Genomic DNA, 13755 nt, shown 5'->3' on the forward strand with positions numbered 1-13755 from the left:
GCACTGAAAATACAAATGATGCATTAAAAAGAAATGTAACTGTTTCTAGATCTACTACTAAAGAAGTACATCTACTATAAACCATAAAAAAAAGGAAAGGAAAAGGAGCCTTCACATACAAGAGTACATGCTCCAAAACAGTAAGGTGCTCTAGTAGATGGCTCGCCATGTAATTGCATCCAGAGCTACATTTTACTCAAGCTTTAAATGTGACATTGCAAAAGAGTAAGGGTTTCATGGTGCACGTAGGCCTGAGGGAATTCCATGCTAGATGAATACTGTCCAATAGCACCACTGTTTTATTACCTCACCTCAACCCCAAAATGTAGGCCAAAAAAAAATAACGTGGAGGAAACACAAGAAAAAGGAATCCAGAATGAAAATAAATCTTCGAGCACATCAGGCACAAGAAGCCTGGCAGAACCTCTGTAGGGCCAAAAGGTGATTGCGGTGGAAAGGCACTACTCAGAGAGGACAGTCACTGCAGAGAACCTACATGAATCCTCTGTTTTCGTAATGTCACAAACCAGAAGTTCCTTGTGGTGGAATCCTTAGGAAAGAGATCCTCGTGCTGTGACAATTCAACAAAAAATCCCATTGCTCAGCAGTGCTCAAAATAAAACCAAATGTTGAGGATCCTGAGAGGAGGAAAAGAGACCCTCTTTTTCCCCACTGTACGAAGCCAAGATTTGTCTGTCTTGAACAGAGTCTGCTCATCTAAAGAAGACACATTACTACTGAAGAAAGGCCAGAGAAAATGGAAGATGATTAATCATATTTGTAAGACGGCTTCCGTATGAGGAACAACTAAAGAAGACAGGACTGGCCTCAAGACATTGCAAGAGGATAAACTGTCATCTCTTTCTTCTGATAGAAAAACTAGGGAGCATGACGTGAAACCGGCAGCAGCCAGCCTCGGAACAACCAGAAAGGGCTGAGTCTTCATGCAAAAAAGGGTAGATAATAAGCTGTGAGCTCCTCCCTAAAATAACTTCACCAAAAATGTAACTACTGAGGGTTGTTAAATACACAGTGACTGCAGTGATTGCGGAGTATCCCTCATCTAAAATATTTGAAGCTGGGAAGTATATGAAGAGAAACGTAATTTACACTCAGTTCCTGTACTCTGGGCTAAGCACATGCTCATGGCTACAGCTGGACAAAAAATTCTGTTGTGGACTGTCCCAGTCTGGCCCAGCTCACCTCATAATAAAAGCTCTGTTAATGCAAACATACTACAGATTTACTCATTAGCTTTTTCCCTGTGTGTGCATGAGCTAGGTACAAATGTTATCAAAATGTTAGTCAGTGGCTGTCCAGACTAATTTGGTCTCATGGTTTAAGTGTCAGATACACAAAGTATGCTGTTCCTGTTTTCACCTATAACCCAATTTCTTTTAGTTCTTCTTTCTGTGTCCCGTATTTTCAGCCTGGCCTGAGACTGAAGCTTTACTCTACCTGCGTATCACTTGCCTGCTCATAAAGCACGTGAAGGACTACAGAAGGTCTGAGAAAGGCTGTTAACTCTACATGCTAGGAGCCTTCTCTGTGCAGGTTTCTTGTTCGCTTTCTGAAGGAGAAGAGTTACAGCTGTGGTCAGATAATGCAAAAAGCAATGGCAGCATTTTAGACCTGCTTTTGGAGAAGGAGGGTGTGGGGTTGCTTTTAAGTGGAACCAGGTCCTCACTGGCACGTTTGGATAGCTGTGTCTACTGCTGGACATACAGTTTCAGGTAGGGCTAGGACTAAGGGAGAAAAGTAAAACCACTCCAACCACGAGGAAAAAATATTTATCTGTAATTCTTTGTTGCTATTTTCTCTCTAGATGACTTCTGCTTCAGGTCAAATAGATCCACAGGGTTGAGCTAGGGCTGTGTCACTCAGGAAGAGAGGGCAGCTGAGGGGGCCCGCATTTTCTTGTGCGGCGAACGTGGCTTCTGCCTAGCTCTGCAGGAGCATGCCTTTACTGAGCGAAGAGCTACTAAGCTACGAGCTCCCAGCATATGCATGATACAAAGGAGTGGTATGAAATTATGTGATAAGGAGCTGCAAGGACATTCCACACTAAAAGCGCTCTTGTTCTTACTTCAGTTTATTCATATGTCTTTTAAAAGTGCCCATGTTGGAAAACCTTTGCCAGCAGAACAGCAGGGAGCGGAGGCTGGTCGCTCTGCCCTTACTGCTGCAGCTTGCTGTGCAGTCGCAAAGCTGCCTGTAAAGCCAAAGGTGCCCCGTTTCTCGGGGAGCAGCTGATGTTACTGAAGGGCTTTGGCTTCTGGGAGTGGCACATACCAAGGAACGACAGCAACGTCATATGTGCTGGGAAGAAGTGGCCAGAGGGAATTTCTAGAGTTATTTATGTCTTTCAAAGAAAACAAAATGGTTGAAAATTCAGTGCAACTAATGCACATTTGTAGGAGATTTTTTTTTAATAATGCTTCTGAACAGCATACAATCAAATGTAATACAATGAAATAATAGATTTCACTCTTCAAATTCTAGTGCTTGACCTGAATAGGCATTACATAAAAAGCACATTAAAAATCAGTATTTTCATGTAACTTGTTCTTCTCCTTCAGAATTAGTGACTTGAAAAATGAGTTAAAAGAAGATTTTAGTCATAAAATATTAAGGCTTATAAAAAGACTTGAGGAATAACAAATCTGTGGATCTTCCTTCTGTTACACTACACTGTTTGAGAGCATTGGGTTAAAGTTTGCAAATCCATTTCAAACTGTATATAAGCAGTACCGTACCATTTCATGCCTGCTTATGTCTAACCTTGTTCAGTATTCTTGAAGGATTTCTCACCGATGTGAGCGTTTCCTGTATGTTAAGTTGGTGAACTGTTATGTTACCCTACTGTTAATATGCATTTACTCTTTTTTAGCTTACTAATATATATGTGTTCAAGGTTATTTTAGTAGCAAAGGATCAGCCATCAATTTGTAGAGGTGAAGAAATGGGGAAATGTTAATTGCAAGAAAAAATCCCATAAATTCAAGAGTATTCAGTATACTTTTGTGGGTCCTTGTGCAAACATCACCCTCAGCAAACATCTTGTACTAGAAATTTTTTTGCTAGGAGAGATTTGAGGTGGCCTTTGATAGAAAAGTTTTCAATCAATATTTAGGAATCTGATACTACAAACAGACTCTACTTTGCAGAACTAACAAACTTTTGGAGAAAATTTTTATTGCATTTTCTTCAATACAAAATTAAGAGTATCAGCTGTGAAGGAGCTTCCTTGCTTTTCTAGTCAGACATCCTTTAAAGAGGATGACAGGGAGGAAGCAAAAAGCAATACTACAGCTGTAAATACATTCACATGATGGAGGATTCGGTTTGCTCTCTTGTCCGGAGACGTGACTCTGATTCAAATCATGCCTTCAGAATTTCTCATTTAAAAAATGAAGATGGCAGTTTTGATAAACTAGCTCAAAACATAACTCTTTAGAATACTTCTGTTTTAAAGGTAACTGCTGAGACTTTCTGATTTTTTTCATGTTACAGACAATTTAGAAGCTTCAGAAGAGTATAATGGATCGTGAAGGTACTGCACAAATGGAACTCACTCTTAGGGGCTCCAGGACAAACATCTTGGTTTTGTTCTTACACACTTGCATAATTCCAGCATTTGGCTGTACTCCTACTCTCAAAATCAACTGACTGGCTGGATTTTATTGTGTTTTATTTTCAGCCTAAAGTATGCAATGCCAGTGGTAAAGGGATTTCCACCTACATAAAAAAGAAAATAAATTGCTTGAAGTGAGGCCTAATTCTCTGGATATAGTTAAGATTTATAGCAAAATGAGTCAGGGATGAATCACACACAATTAATTGATTTAACTGGAAAAATCCTCTATGGTTCCAGCTATAACACAGAAAGACAGAAGTTCCACATTAAAACTAAGCTATTAAAAATGAAAATAATAAAGATTTTAAATGAAGAATGAAAAGCATTTTCCAGAAAAAATGATACTACTGCTTATTTCTAGAAGTTGTTTCCAAATGCAGCCACTGAATGCTTGAGACAATTTTTTGTATCCTAAAAAAAAATTCTTGCAGTTTTTGATGGGTACACAAAAGATTAAGACAAAGGACAAACCTAGTTCTTGTCTAATCTGGGATGGCAACATAGCTGTCCGTATCCATGCCATTTCAGCTCTGTAAGTGCAAGGTCTGAATGCTTTACATCCAGAGCAAGTTGGTGTGAAAATAACTCGTATCGTTGGCATACATGGAACTGCTACAGCACGACTGTCATGTGGAAATGTATTATTGCTAGAGGCTGTTTATTATTTCTTAATAAAATTGAAATGCCAGTAATTTCCAGAGGCTTTCTTGCAGAGTCATCCTGATTTATCATAAATATTGACAAACTTTCTTGTCTGTAGTTGAAAATAACCTAAGCCTGGTCATTGATTCTCTCTCCGTGATGTTGTTTGACGTCAGTGGTTTAGTAGTCAAAACAATGGCATAAAAAACTTGAATTTTTTTTTAGGTATGAAAATAACAGCAGTTAGAGATCAGAGCTGATGCTGCAAGTGAACTCAAGTTATTTTAATGCACACTGGAAATAGATACAGAAGATGGAAATAGAGCTAGGGAGAATGCTTTGACAAGAGCCGTGCTCAGCAACAGCTCTCATTTATATCTGAACTGTAAAGTACAAAGGGAAAATAAATGCACCTTATCTGCATAATCACTGAGCCTTTAGGTGTGAGTCTGTCTCTTTCCTTAACTTATTGCCCTTTCTTGGTTTTGGATTTGGGGGTTCCCAAGTGTCTAATGAAGAAGAGTGCCACACAGCCAGTAAGTTTGGTCCAGAGAGCTGTGAGCAGAATCACACCTGCTCTTCCCAGACAGTTACCATGCTGGTAAGGGATGGCAGCCCATGGCTCCAGATTGTCTGCTTCTCTTATATTAAAATAAAAACTACTCTGTCATTTTTTTCAGATTTAAAAAAAGTCTCAACTGCATCTAGTTTAATGGTTTCTGCTGGGTTTTACCTGCTGGAGCAGGATGGACAGCAATCACTTGGAGCTCAGGGGCAGAAGGCTTTTTCTCTCCATCCAGCCAACTAATCAACTGTTCAGCATGACAGTAAGTACTTCTTCACTACATGTCTGCAGGGTCCATCTCATTTATTTTGATAGGTCCAGAAGTCAGTAACCTTTAATGTCGTAGTTACTATTTCACTGCTGGCCATATTATAGATTACACCTTTAGCTAAGTGGCTCCTCGTATATTGGAAAGGAAGAGATGGGTAACTGGGGACCACTCAGTTCATCATCAGTGGAAATCAGCTGAGAGTCTCTGACTGCTGTGCAGTCAATGCTGACAGCTCCCCAGCTGCACAGCCTGACATCAGGGGCTGCTTTCCTCTGCTGGCTGCAGAGCTGGGAGAAGCTCTGATCTCAGTGCAGCCTTGGGTAGCTGACAACTGCAGCCGAGTCCTGGGTTGTACACAGCTTTCATACAAGGACTTTTCTAATTCTGCTGGAAAAGTCTAGGTTTTCCAGTACTGTTCTTAGTACCTTCAGCATTATCTTCTGATTTATTTCATTAAGCATAGACTGTATGATGTTAGAGTCTATAAAATGTAACAAACCAGTTTATTTAGTATATGCTGACAAACAGCTCCAATTATCCCATTGTCACTTGTGACAAAGTTTCTGGGAGTGAAGTGTCTGTAAGCACGTGCAGCAGTGTACGGCCCTTGGTGTCTCAGTGTGATGAAGTTCTCCCCAGTAGACTGTTGGCTCCAAGACACTTAATAAAAGATAGATGCTGAACCCCAATGTCCTCACAGGAAAAATCTGGCAATGTTTTACTTGTGACTTTGGAAATACAGGTAATGTGAAGGAAGGAAGAGATAATTTATTTTAGTGGTATCTAGGGGAAGAATTGTCCTACAAAATATTTTTTTCACTGAGTATTTTATCTTTTTACTGTGACTATGTGAACTGCTAAAATTAAACCTCTGCTTTGAGTGTTTTTCTGTTCTAAATGGTTTGAACCTGCTTCTCTTTCCACAAGAAGGAACAGTCTTTTCTCAATTACTTTAATTTTCAAGCCATGAAGAAAGTTACTAAAATTTCTTTTGCTTTGTACAATTTTTAATGGGCTCACTTTGATGTTTTAGAATATTTTCAGCAGAAAGGCTAGACAGTATCACTAGGATATTTGTTATTTATTTTGTTTTTGGGTTTTGGTTTTTGTTTTTGTTTTTTGCATTAGGTGAACAGAAATAATTAAGTAAGTGGAGGAGAAAGAATTAATTCCTTACCTATTGAGAAGCAATGTTGCAACATCAGGAACCACAGCAAATAGTAATTTCAAAACACTGTCATTCCTCACAGTAGTTGTGGCAAATTGCACATTTAATTATCTTGGTCTAATCTTGCTTACAGAGGCAATAGAAATTCAGACCTGGGAAATTTTTCTTGCATTTAAATGTCAGATCAGTTTATTTCTTTCTTACATACAGTTATTGAAGGAAAAGCTAAAACTGAATCAGCAATAAAACTTTGTAGGTTTTCAGAAGATGCCCATCCACTTGATTCTGTGTGGTTATACTTAGTCATACTTTCTTTTTTTTTTTCCTGTTTCATCTGGGACTTAGAAGTCTGAGAATTTGTTAAGTTACAGTGGCCATTATTTAAAATGACAGTAAAAGAAATTGTAAAAAATGGGAAATAAAAAAGAAATGCTAATAGGCGTTGGTGGCAGGATGAAAGTATTGAATAAATATATTCCATATTCCAGAGGTTTTGATGCCCTTTTTCTCCAAAGGTAAAATGATTAAGTTAAAAGAGATGTAACAACCAGTAGTAAGGTAAAAATCTTCAGAGCTAGTGTCTCTGCTGCTTTTCATATAAGGACTTTTCTTACAATGAAATTACAATTTTAAACTTTTTTCACTGTGCCTATCTGTCTACCAGACATGATATGCCTGTAAATTGTAAATCTATTTTGTAATAGTTGCGCCACAGCATAGTTCCTTTCCTGTTTCGGTGAGTGAAGAACATTTTCCTTGTACTTAGCAGTTCATTCACTGTAGGAGATGTTTGGAATGTAATCAGTGTTCTCTGAAGATGTACAAGTTAGTACTGTCTCTCTCAAGTTCCTCTTTATATCAATTTTTCCTGCATAAAAATAGTTGTGTTTGAAAAACCAGATGCAGCAATCTCTGACTGGTTTTAGGTAGGATTGATGTGTATTTGATCTGGAACAGTTTTGTAAGACCCACTCAGAGCCTAACAACAGGTTCCACTTGGACATGCTGCTCAGAGTGAACTGGTGTTGTATCTATTTAATACGCTTTATGTTTGCAAGAGGTATTCAGCTGATGTTGTTATAAAAATGCCTATGTATGTGGAAGACTGGAGAACAAAGTGGCAGGCATGTCATATAAATCTTAAAATTTCACACTGGAGAAAAGAACATTGCTTGTTGTATTTCAACTCAGTCCCACCTGCCTGAGAGATGAAAGAAATGGAGAGTCTGTTTGCTTTTTGGTGTTATCTTGTCCATGGTAAAGCTAAGGACAGGGCTAGACTGAAAACTGTGAGTTGTCTTGTGGAAAGCTGACTAGGTGGTAACTGGCACAACTAGAAGTCAGAGAACCTAGAGGATGAGGATTTTTTTTTATGTCCTTTCAGAACATAGTTTGTCTCTTATTCTCATCCCAGTTTAGCCCCACAGCTACTACCTCATGCCACCTCCCCGAGCACACGATGAGACAGTGTGCTGGGTGCTCGCTGTGTGCAGGGAGCAGCCCGGAGCTGCGGTGACCCTGGCGGGGATGTACCTTTGGCTCAATCTCTGCCTGCCTTGCCTGCGAGGGTGCCTTCCCTCCACCTGCCTCCAGCGCAGCCAGACTGAGTCTGCTGGGAGGCCGCGTCAGAAGGGTTGTGCTGAAAGCTGTACTTGAAGAAAAAACAGAAAAAGAAAACAAAATCCTCTGATTTCTCTGACTTTCTGCATGATAGGAGTAACACAGACTCTTTAATTGAAATATCTTAAACAGGTTTCTCCCCAAAGGGATTGATATAGAGCTTGCAGATGAGAAACTGCATTTAAAAAGGGCGAGAATTTTATCCACCAGTCTCTGTAGAAGTATTAATGTTTAATAGTTGCTGGGTTTACTATTTGCTATACCCTACTAAGTGTAACATTGGTGGTTTTATATCTGGACCTGGTAGTCATTTTTATTTTATGGTTTTTTTTTCTTTCACTATAGTTTCAGTCATACAAATTCTGATCTGTTCAAGTTAGCTGTTATGCTTGATGAGTAACAAGTCAAGGAAGGGAATGGTTCATTAAGAGCTTATTGTCTGAAACTCATTCAGATAAATAGCTTGGTGAATATGAGTTAGCTATTCGTTTGATTAACAACAAAATGTGGATTGTGATCTTGGGTGTGATTTTGTAAATTCTGCTGAAGTATTGGTAGCATAAGCGACCACTGAAATCACTTACACCTTTTGCAAGAAAAGTCAATATCCCTTACACTTGGAGAGAAAAAAAATGAACAAGAATCCTCTGTGCAGGTGCAGGGAATGATTTATTATTAAGTTTCAATCTTGTTTTTTGACAAGGCATGAGCCTTCAATTCTTTACTCCTGTGAACATTAAAAAGTAAGGTAAGATTCTTCAACGACCTTAAAGTGAATGTATGTAGATTTTAGGAAAGTATAATGATCTTCAAAATGTTTACATTCATTAGGACTAAAGAAAAGCTCTTCATGCCTTTGTAATGGTGATATGGATTTGGAATATGAGATTCTTCTGAGTTTCCAAGCTTGTTTTAGACCATAATGTCTTAATAATTTTGGCTAATTCTCAATTTCCTTTAAATGGTCTACTTATAAGAGGCAATTTTCCCAAACTTTAACTTCTAGTTCACTGTAGTAAATAATAGTGGAAAAACTGGATTCTTACCACTTTGACACAAGCTAACTCCATTGACAGGGTGTTTCAGAACATAAAGAAGTAAGGGGGATTGGTAAGGGGATTAAATTATTGCCGCTAGTAATTTCTGAGGATAACAATACTCTTCTGACCCAGCAGTTCCAAAATCACGTAATTGAATATCCTTGGTCACTTTGAAAGTGTTCAGTGCTGCAATTTAGTGGTATTTTTGGAATAATTACACTCTTGGGTAATCATTCTGTGCTATTTTACTTGTCTGTTAAGAATCTTTAAATCTTACAAGGCTCTTCTTTCACTTGTAGAAATGCTTTCTCGTTATATTATGCCAGAAAGAAGAAGAATACAGAAAATTTAGCAAAACAGCATTTTGCTTCCTGAGGTCTGGAATCAATTACTTTTACTTATTGAATTATTACCTGCATTATTTATGCTACAGGCAAAACATGTAATAGCTATGCCATAAACAAAAGGGCTTTTACATTTGTAATAGACTTCAGTTGCACTGACCCTACTGGTAATTCTAGTGGATTTTAGCAAGATCAGGTAGAGACTAAGATGTTGCTGAGTAAAAGCTGGACAGGAGGCTCAACAGATTTGATCTCACAGCGCAGTGACACCTTTTGCATATCCCAATCATCTTTTGTAAATTAATTTCAAACGCTTCTTCCGTGACTACACTCAGCTCACATGTAGAATGGCACAGTAGTAGATAGGAGGCAATTCTGTGACAAATGTTTCTGACCTGATGAAAAATGTGGGCTAATAATTTTTACAAGCTAAACATTATATGATTAGTTTAAAACTAAAGATAGCTGTATTTTATACTAAGTCTGAAATAACAGAATTTGATGAAATCCAAGTTGAAGAATAAGTACACAGCCCTGAATTTTGACTCACATAAAACTTGACAGTGTTCATGCTAGTGCAAGCATCTGCAGTTTACAGGTGAATCATTCCATTTACTGCTGAGGCTGTGACCCTACTTGCAGAACATTTGAGTTCTTACCATCAATTACAGTGTGCAAGGTTGTATTTGCATGCAAATGAGTGCTCTGCTTTCATTTCCCTATCTGTAATGTGAAGCTTCCTAAAAGAATTTCTTTTTAACTTCTAAAATTGACATTACCTTTTTCTTTGTCTGTCTTTGTTGGCCTTTCCTTCTGTCTCTCATAAATCTCTACCATTTGCCATTTGGTAAGGAACATCATAGAAATGCATGACTGGAATCGACAGAAGCAGAGATCCTTTAGTCCTGCTTGGTCACTTCCAGAGAAAAGGAAGTTCATAGTGACTTTCAGAAGAAAATTTGTTTTCTGCAGCAAAAAGATATAATTTTTCCCCATTATGCCTTTTGTCTTTAATCAGTAGAGATTGGCTTAAGGCATGTAACTTAATATCCCTATTATTCATCACTTTTTTTCCATGTCATCAAGACTGAGAGGTAAGAAAGGCACAGCATAGAAACAGATCTTAACTGAAAGCAGAAATCTAAAGGCAACAGAATAATGTTGCTGCTATATATATAAATCAGGCTAGAAGAAAGGTGGGCTAGTTAAAAATTTCCTTGTCTTTTTGCATCCAACTTAGTATTTGTTATAACCAATCCTTCTTAAATTCACCGCTGCAGTCTGCAGAAAATGAGATGTGTATTTATTTCTACATCTTGATTCTGTTTAGTTTACTGAGGTAAACAGCAGAAATTGATATAATGCATTCTGGTAAAAATAAGTGTTTAGCTCAAATAAAAATATGACTTAACACCAACACAAAACACCAATTGCATATTACATTCTAGTTTTCCAGTAAAATGGACACTTTCTCTGTATCAAGGCATTTAGATGGTGTTTTGTCATTTCCAAATGCTATTGACTGTGTTGCTGAATTCCTTGGCGTCGCATTACGGCACCCATGCCATCTTCTTGTCTAGACTGTAGTCTCCTATGACAGATTTTCAAGAAGATTTCATCTGTGCTCCATCAGGGGACATAAATATTTACCTGTAATGCCAAGTCTAAATTAAGGATACATTTCTCTTTTCACTATGATTTCAGCAGAGTAAAAGAAAAAACACCCAAAAACAAAAAAACAAACAAACAAAAAAAAGAAAGAAAAAACCCCACCCCAGACTAAATCCCTCAAAATGCCAAATAAATCAGTGAAGAGTAAACCAGCTGCTTTTAAAAAGGTGCTGATGACTGTAATTGTGCTTCTGACTTAGGGGGATGGCAATTTAGAGGATGCAAGGTGGACTTCAGAGGAGTCTTTCCAGTCGTGGCAGCATGGTCTGTTGGGGCTCTGGTGAGACTCTTCTGCCCTTACGCCTCTCCCGTTAATGCCTCCTGGCTATGGAGCAGTGAGAAATAGGTCATAATCTTTAAGGAGTATATTTCAAGAGAAGTAGAGGCAGGCAGCAGATGGGGTCCCTTCTGCTGGGTAGGAGTGGATGAAGAAATGACGGAAGGAAGGTTCCCCATTAACGCTCATTGCCAACTCCTGTCTTTTCTGCTCAAGTTTCGTTTCTAGAGAGTGAGCACTGGGACATTGCATACAGCAGTTTTGCAGGGCTATTCTAAACATCAACCCAAGTTCTCCTGGTGGTTAGTGGGAAAAAATGTAGATTTGAAGAAAAGTTCTTTCTCATAAGTAATATAACTTTGATTAAGGCTGGGTCAATGATCAAATACTTACAACCCAGCCAAATATTCTTAGTGAATGCTAATCATTCAAATATTTTTGAGGGAGAAAGCATGTCTCTGGCCTTCTACCTCAAGTGTTTCTCTAAGGCTGGCATGCCTCAAAGGAGACTTTTGCCTTGCACTTGCTATTTTTAATAACAGTTTCCTTTGGCTCCAGTAGTATGAAATCAGTCTTTCAGTTTTCCTTCACCAAAATTGTTCCAAATTTATATATTACAAATTGATGTAGCAATTCCTCAACAAGTAAAAACAAAGTTTAGGATTCACAGTACTGGGGAGGAGAGAGAGAAATAGATAATAAATAAAGCTAACTTTTACAGGCTTTAGCACAAAGCATTCCCATTGTGATAAACACATACTTTATATTCAAAACAGTAGAATTTTTCATAGTGAGACAAAATGATTTCTGATTCTTAGGAGAGCAGTGAAATGAAAAATCAAATTTCTATCTGCTATATGGGTTTTTCATCAATGCTGAGAGCACAAACAATTTTTAAAAGTGGACTGCAGTTGCCCTTGGCTATATAGATCAGTCTTCAAAAGGAAAAAAGTCTGTGTTCCACTTTTAAATTGTTAGTGTCTTGTGCTGGCAGAAACAAGTTCATAAAAGCATCAGATGAACTTTAATGAGTGAAATGAAGATGTTCTTGTGCTTATTTACCTGCAGTCTGTTCAAACAGAAATATGGCTTAACAAGTTAGCTGCAAGGGACAACATCATGTTGAAGAGTGCAGAAATGATCAAGAACTCTGTAGTTACAGAAACTTGATCATAATATGTTAATCTTGTGCATGTTTATGTGCTGGTTTTGGTTATGTTTCAAGGTTTTCTTCCTCTTCTTTTTTTTAGGTAGCTATTTTTTGCCTATGGCTTTTTAGAAATAGGGATACAAAAATATTTTTAAAAAATCAGCAGTGCCATGCTATATTGAAAACAAAGTTAAAATAAATCTTGTGCTATTTCTATCAATCACTTTTTTATTTGTAACCATACTGATCTAAGGAGGAAGAATGTTATTTTTAAGATTCCTTGAAGCTATTGCAGAGATTTCAGCATGTTTGAGAGTCATCATATTAAAGAAATAAATGTTATGACAAAACATTTGCAACTGAGTGGTCAGCACAGACCACGGAGCCCTGCTAACTCTTTTTTAACACTGCTAAAAATCAGAGAGAGTTGCCAATACACAGCAATACAAATGAGTGCAGACAGGGGCCTTTCAGTAGAAGGGAAAGATGCTAGGTCCTGCTGTTTGTATCTGGAATAGAGTCTTAGTAAGTCTGTGCTGATAGAGAGGTTTCAGGCTGGTATTGCCCACAAGAAAGGAACCAGCAACACACTGTTTGGTTAGTGCTGGCCACTGATGTGGTTTCCTGTTTCAGAAGAGCACCTAGGGACTAAATGGTTTTTAAAGCGAATCTTACTTAAATTAAAAAATTCTGGAATCCCACCACTTTTGGCCTTCCATGCCTCTCAGCCTTTACTTTGTTTCCGGCCTCCCACTGCCATTTGGCTTGTGACTGCAAGAGAGTGGGAGGCCAAAAGGTCATGGGAAGCCAGAAATAAATTAGTGTACAGCGGGTGGGAGGCCTAGAAATAAAGGCTAAAGGGGTGGTAGGTCAAAATTGCATTGGAACCTGGTAATAAAGTAGAGGCCAAAAGATTTTGGGAGGCTGAAAGGAGGTGGGAGGTGAGAAAAGAAGCAGAGGTCAAAACGGGTGGAAGGTCTTAAATTAAGTGGAGACCCAAAATAAAGGAGAAGCTGAGAGGAGGGGGAGGCCAGAAAAATAGTAGCAATCGAAAGGGGTGGGAGGCTGAAAGAGCGCATGAGGCTGGAAGTAAAGCAGAGATGAAAGGGCATCATAGGTTGAAAGGTTATTGCAGACCAAAAATAAAATAGACACCTGAAAGGGGAGGGGGGAGAAAGTGGGTCAGAGGCAGGAAAAAAGTAGAGAACCGTCCTAGATTTGGCTGGGATAGGGTTAACTTTCAGAAGAAGCCAGGAAGGGACACAGCTGGGCCAGCTGACCCAAATTGGCCCAACAAAGGGGTATTCCCTACCATGTGCTGTCATGGTGTTGCTCAGCACTAAGTGGGGAGCTGGCTGTGGGAGGTGAAT

Source organism: Opisthocomus hoazin, chromosome 4 (genome assembly GCF_030867145.1).
Source record: "Opisthocomus hoazin isolate bOpiHoa1 chromosome 4, bOpiHoa1.hap1, whole genome shotgun sequence".
In the NCBI taxonomy this organism is placed as follows: Eukaryota; Metazoa; Chordata; class Aves; order Opisthocomiformes; family Opisthocomidae; genus Opisthocomus; species Opisthocomus hoazin.